The 7,422-nt window shown below is 33.8% G+C and overlaps 1 long non-coding RNA gene across 1 annotated transcript; it reads right to left on the bottom strand.

Annotated features, from left to right (window-relative positions):
* Positions 1 to 4,477: 4,477 nt before the first annotated feature.
* LOC112766451 (uncharacterized) lies at positions 4,478 to 6,091 on the bottom strand. The gene is made up of 2 exons (XR_003184347.3): positions 5,895 to 6,091; positions 4,478 to 5,031 (listed from the first exon to the last, which is right to left on the bottom strand). It is a non-coding gene; the product is annotated as an uncharacterized lncRNA (long non-coding RNA).
* Positions 6,092 to 7,422: the final 1,331 nt, after the last annotated feature.

Raw genomic sequence — 7,422 nt, 5'->3', positions numbered from 1 at the left:
TTTTTAACTAGAACTTTAACTATGCAAGCTGAAAACTTGCAAAGCTTTATAAGTTTTTCAACTTGATAAGAACATACTTGATTTTAGACCAAATTTAAGTTCTGTAATGTTATTTAATTTTCTTGAAATTTCATCATGTTTCACTTGTATCACTTGTAACTTCTAGTCATTTTTGTTGACTTCAAACTAAAAAGAAGATTTTTGCTTATTCTTTTCACAATCTCCCACTCAAAATTATTCTTTTGGTGTATTCATTCTGCTCATATTTTTAATAAGCAAAGAGAAGATCTGCACCAATCAAATTTATCTATATTTATTCATGATATCTGCAAGATTGTCGTTGGTGTGGATTTTCTGCATATCTACTTTTCCTTCCTCCACTACTTCACGAACAAAATGATATTGAACGCATATTTTTTTCGTTCTTAAGTGAAAGGTTGGATTCCTTGCGATATGCAAGGCATTCTGACTGTCACAAACATATCTTGATTGTGCCCGAGTTTCGCTATTAACCTTTGCAACCAAATTGCTCCCTTACAAGATTGTGTAGCTGCTATATATTCAGCTTCTGTAGTTGATGATGCTACAATTACTTGTACTTTTGATAATCAGCTTATTGCACTTCCTGCAAGTGTAAATACATAGATTATAATGGACTTTCTTTTGTCAAGATCTCCTGCGAAATCAGAGTCAACATAACTTTTGATAGTAAATTCAAATCCTCCAAAACATAAAGCAACATTAGAGGTTCCTTTGATATATCTCAAGATTCTCTTCATAGTACTCTAGTGCTCTTTTTCTGGATTTGCCATGAACCTACTGACCATCCCAACAGATTGAGCAAAATCTGGTTTGCTGCAAATCATGACGTACATAAGGCTTCCCACTGCCGATGCATATGGTACTCGAGACATTTCTATCTTCTCTACTTCACAGCTATGACACATTTCAGAAGATAATTTAAAATTGATAGGAAGTAGGGTAGATATTGGCTTACACTTTTGCATGTTGAAGCACCGTAAGACATTCCTCAAGTAATTTTTTTTTGGGATAGCCAAATCTTTTTAATTTTTCTTTCTTCGCAAATTTGCATCCCTAAAATCTTGTTTGCTGGTCCCAAATCTTTCAATCAAACTTCCTAGTCAATTGAAACTTTAATTCTTGGACACGATCTTTGTTGGGGCCTATCACCAATATGTCATCTACGTACAACAAAAGAATGATGAGATCACCATTACTAGATCTATTGTAATAAGTACAATAGTTTAACTGAAGTCTGTTGTAATTAAGGTTAATAATGAAGGAATCAAATCTCTTGTACTAACATCTCGGCACATGCTTTAAGCCGCGCAAAAATTTGGTTACTCTATAAACCAAGTTTTCTTTTTCTGGTTCTTCAAAGCCTTCTGGTTAGAGCATATATATATCTTCTTCAAGTTCACCATGAAAAAAAGCAGTCTTTGTATCTAATTGCTCTAGATGTAAATCATATACAATACATATAGCAAGAACTATTCTTATTGTAGAAATTCTAACTACTAAAAAAATATTTATTGAAATCAATACCTTCTTTCTGAGCAAATCCCTTCACCACCAATCTCGCACGATAACATTTTATCTGGTTGTGATTGTCATGCTTGATTTTGTAGACCCATTTGTTATCAATGGCTTTTCTTCCATTCGGAAGTGGGACAAACTCCCACGTCTTGTTTCTGCGTAGTGCTTCTATTTCTTCTTGCACGGCTGTCATCCATAAAGAAGAATCTGGACTTTCAATGCAATCTCGAAAGGTTGATGGTTCTCCATCTTCAGTAACAAAACAATATGCATCATGGTAAGTCATGACGTAGTCATCATTCTATGATGGTCTTCTTAGTTCATGTGTTGTTCTGCGAACTTCAGCTGGTTCTTGTACAACTTGCTTAGGTTCTGCTTCAGAAGAATCTTTTTCTCTACTTATTATCCATGTATATTGTAGTAGTTTCTTCAGTGCTATTATTATTTTCTTGCTTTCTTTACAATTCATTTTCAGTAAATATAACATCTCTACTGATAATAACTTTGTGGACAGTGGAGTCCCACAAACGATATCCCTTTACATTGTCAGCATAGCCCAAGAAGATACACTTTCTTGATTTATGATCAAATTTTATTCTTTCTTGGGTATTGAACATCACATAAGTAGGACATCCAAATATATGTAGAGAAGAATAATCGGGTGGCTTACCTTGCCACATCTCCATTAGTGTTTTCAATCCAATTGCTGTTGATGGTGATCTGTTAATCACGTGGTAGGTTGTTTTGACTGCTTCTGTCCAGAAAGACTTGGCTAATCTTACAATCTGCAACATTGCTCGAGTTTTTCTAGAAGAGTTATGTTCATCCACTCTGTAATACCATTTTGCTGATATATATATATATATATATATATATATATATGCAACTGTGAATTATCTCTGAACACCCTCGTGCTGTAAAATGCAATGAAATCACCATCAGTGTATTCTCTTCCATTATCTGTCCTCAAGCACTTTATTTTTTTTCCAATTCCAAGCACTATTTGTGCTTTAAACTCCTTAAATACTGAAAACACAGCTGACTTCTTCTTGATGGTGAATACTCACACTCTTCGTGAGTAATAATCTATGAAAGAGACAAAATATTTTGCTCCTCCTAGTGATATTTCTGGTGATCTTCACACATCCTAATGAATTAAGTCTAGTATGTACTTGCTTCTAGCGGTTGATCTTTCAAAGTTCAATCTATACTGTTTGCTTGTTACGCAATGCTCACAGAAAGGTAGATTTACCGTTTTGAGCCCTGGAAGGAGATTACGTTATGCAAGAACCTGTAAACCACGTTCTAATATGTAGCCTAATTTGCGATGTCATAACATCGTTGTGTCTGCTTGGTCTGCAGATGCAACTGATGCTTCTGCGTCTCGAATTGTATCTCAGGAAAGCAAGTAGAGATTGGTTATTATGCTATTTTGCTTTCATGATCACACGAGCACCATTAGTCACCTTCAATAATCCACTTTCATATTAATCTTATACCCTTGAGAATCCAACAACCCAAGATTAACAAGTAAAGTTCTTCTTTCGAGACTCTGATCTACCACGACTTTGACTCCCATTAGAGCCACCTTCTGTTGATCTACCTCTCATCACTAACAAAGTTTTTACTTGCTTAGAACTTTTCATTTGATCATCTTTATTTTTGTGCCTGCTTTCTTCTTCAAGAATAGCAGCAGCAACATCATCACCATCAAATCGGAGTTGATTAGCAATATTGTTATTTGTGATGTTAATGATGAGTTGATCATACGAGTCTGGTAAACTTTGAAAAATAAGTTCAACACGTTCATTCTCTTCAATCTGACACTTCATAGCTATCAGTTATGAAAATACAGTATTAAGATTGTTGATATGATCCGTCACTGATGTGGATTCACTCATACGAAGAGTAAAGAGCCTCCTTTTTATGAATATCCTGTTGTGAAGTGACTTTGTCACATACAACTTATTGAGTGCCTCCCAAATCTCTTTTGCTATCTGTTTCTCCGAAATGCTTGATAATACGAAATCTACTGTAGTCAAGTGTAAATTGGCAATGGTATTTTCATCCATCTCTTTCCACTTGTCATCAGGAGTGTCGGTAGGCCTGTTTTCTATTTCTTCTAAGCAATTCTCCTTTTTCAAAATTGTCTTGATCTTCAGTTTCCAAAAGAAAAAGTTATTCTAATGAAATTTCTCGATTTTTTAAATTTTGTTGTCATGGTTTTGACACTAACTTGTCCCTTTGCAGCGAAAGATTAAGAATCTAGAGCTCTGATACCACTATTAGGTACCAAAGTTAATAGGGGCAAAATAACGCAACTAAAATTTGCGGACGAGAAATAGATGGAACTAAACAAAAATATAAACAATAGTAAAAATAATATGACAAAGTGGTGAAATTACAATCTGTCACAATACATAGAAAAGTCTATAATACTACCTTACATATTATAAAAGGAGAAAGTTTAGGGCCAGCACTTTTATTAAAATTTGGCCAGTACTTAACCAGCAAAAGAAAAGTGAGTAATCCCACACCATTGGATGAAATCTCACACCATTAAAAATACCAATGATGGCTAATTGATGGCTACAAATCACAAAACTTGCTGCCCCCTAGCGCTCCTCTATAATTCATGCAAAAATATTACACATATGAGAAACCTTATTACATTTCTCTCTAAGTTTCACTCACTAATTCTATGCAAAACATGACATCCATTAGTAAATACCCTAACCACCTATATGTAATATTTTGGGGAGGTGGATTTGGTTTACAAGTTGATCAAGTTGTGCACAAATTGCATATTATGAACCACTTGCACAAATTGCACAAGTGTGTACTAGAGTCCACTTCCACATTCATCTTTATCAAGTTGTATGACAAGTTGATAAATATTAACTTAAATAACAACTCATTATTTGACTAAGTCAAAGATTGCAACTAAGTTTAGCTTATCTTCAAGTTACAATTTTTTACTAGAACTTTGACTATGCAAGTTGGACAACTTGCAAAGCTTCATGTGTTTTCCAACTTGATAAAAACATACTTGATTCTAGACCAAGTTTAAGTTTTTTTTTTTTTTGAAAGGAAGAGCTCAACACATCACGTGGAGCACAAGACAACAGATGTCAAACAGTAAAAGCAAACTCAAATAACATTAATAGATATCCCCTGTCACCTCCGGCATTGCCATCAGCAGCAGAAGGGATTCACACCTAGCCACTCCTTATAATTCATGAAGACTTGCTGGATAACCTCTTCAACACCTTTCCCTACATTCTGAAAGATCCTTCTATTCCTCTCTAGCCAAATATTCCAGAAAATCGCACAGAAGCATACCATCCACCTCTTGCGCTCCTGCTTCCTAGATGACAGCTCAGTCCAACTTAGGAAATGTTCCTTTAGTGTCTCTGGACATGACCATTGGCTCCCCACAAAGGATAGCCAACTACACCAAACCTGCCATGAAAACTTACAACCAAGAAACAAGTGGTCACCATATTCAACACCTTGGTTACAAAGCACACATGTCACATCTTCCTGATTAACCAAGTTTAAGTTATATAATGTTCTTTAATTTTCTTGAAACCTCATCATGTTCCACTTGTACTATTGGTAACCTCTAGTCATTTTTGTTGACTTCAAACCAAAAAAAAAAGAATTTTACTTTTTTTTTTCACAAAAATTTGATATGAATATAATGGAGCGACCGAGCGAGTGACGTGAACGCTAATAGCATAATCAAAACTTTCTTCTAAGACTTTCTCTTTCGTATAAAAATTTAAACACTAGCACTCCAAAATATAAGGAAAATCATTTATATCCGTAATTGTTGGAGGGTTGATTTCTCTTATATTGAAATCGAACGTTATTACCTCTTCAATATGTTAATTATTCGTATCAAATTTAATAGTTGAACAACATTAAATCCGTTTAACATTTTCTAAAACTAAAATAAGACGTTTGAAACTAAATTAAATTTTAATCTAAATATTAAAGACTAAAATAATATTTTATCCGAAAAATAAAAATAATAAAAGATATAATTATCAATATGAGAAAATGAAATTTAAATACTTATCACTGGTAATATAAATTTTATTAGGTTGAAAATGTAACCAAACTATTGTTTTGGAGCTTTACAATCTTCTAAAATTTGAATCCCATATTTATTGATAATATTTACTTATGAGGATTTTTTGAATTTTTTATTTTTGGGTAAGGTTTGTGATTTTGTGGGGTCAAAAATAGCATCCCAATTATTATGTTTTTCTTTTTTTGTCACCAATCATCTACTAATAAAGATAAAGAAGAGGATACAGAAATGTATGTACCGAAAATGCGCGAGGAAGGGGACGATGGAATCGCTGCCTTGTGAGCTGTGTCCGGGTCGGTTGGGTTCGAGTCTGTCTGATTGAGTGTGGTCTAGATCTCCTTGCAAGCCCCAGATGTAGACCCAAAAAACCACCTTTGAACATTTTGATTAAGAAACGTATGAATCATCAAACCACGTTTACGTGGTTCTTATTTCATGAATTTTATTGCCTTTTTTGTCTACCATACCTTTTTGTCCTACTTTGAACTTTTTTGGCGACTCGTACAAAAACTTTATAATTGCGGGCTTATGGCCCAATAATAACATGATGGTGGTTAGCTTGCCACTTACAACTTTGGTCCAATTATTCATTGTCTTTACTTATCAAATACCACAAAAGTGTGGTCGAGGCCCTAGCACAATGGCAACTTATTTGCTAAGTAATCGCATCTGAGGAGGCCGTATCATAATTACTTTTGATTTAGAATTAAATGCGAATAAAATTAGAAATATTATTTTTATTTAGATTTTAGGGTTTAATGTGTGTGTTAAGCTCAAATATAAATAGTAATTTTAGAATTTCGGTCTTCAATACATCAAAACCGTCTCCATAACTCTTTTTCCATCAGAAAAGTTACAAAGCCATCTCCGTAACTCTTTTTTCCATCAGAAGAGTTACAATTCAACCCTATCAGATATATAGAAGGTTTTGATTGAAGAAGACTAAGATAATTCTTCAATTAGACAATCATTTTTATGAGTATAAGTACACTTTTGCATTATGATATAAATTTTTGGTAATTTAATATGGATGATATGAATTATTAAATTATTTGTTCTAACATAACTGTTCTCGTGCGGATGAGCTATAACGATCAACTCTGAGCTTTTCGTCCTCTCTCCGAACTTATTGTTTGGATGACCGAATTATTCGTCGAAAGAGAATGCCTTGTCGTAAGAAGAACAAAGGGAGAGAGTACCTGCAAAAGATACTCCGATACTTAACTCAGTTCAATGTGTATTTCATGAATTCTGAAGATAGAATGTCTTACCTTTTATATGTGAGATTAGGCACCAACAGTTATTTTTTTTGCAATTGTTTTCATTGAAGAGTAATAATATTATATAAAAACGCATGGTGTACGTTTTTTGTGCAAAACCAATTTATAGCATTTGAATGAATTGTAATGCCTCGGACCGAGTTATAATGCGCAAAGCCGATTTATAGCTGTTTTGATTAGGTTGTAAGGGACATGTCAATAACAATGTTTCAAAACCCACATTTAGAGCCAAACCCATTTATTTTCTATCCTCATTTGTTCTTTCTATTGAATCTAAATTCCCACCATTTGCAATAAAGCACCATAGTTTTACTCTGAATTTGGTGAGAGAGGGTGGAGATCCAGAGAATACAAAGAATTAGGTGATTAGGTTATTTAACCAATCAAGAGGAGATACGGAGAATACAAAGAGAGTGCACTATTTTCAAAATAATTATGTATATTTTGTAAATGTTTGATCCAAATATAATAATATGTAAATATGAA

Source organism: Arachis hypogaea, chromosome 17 (assembly GCF_003086295.3).
Source record: "Arachis hypogaea cultivar Tifrunner chromosome 17, arahy.Tifrunner.gnm2.J5K5, whole genome shotgun sequence".
Lineage (NCBI taxonomy): Eukaryota > Viridiplantae > Streptophyta > Magnoliopsida > Fabales > Fabaceae > Arachis > Arachis hypogaea.
The sequence above is the reverse complement of the archived record's forward strand: the minus strand, read 5'-3'. Positions and strand labels throughout refer to the sequence as shown.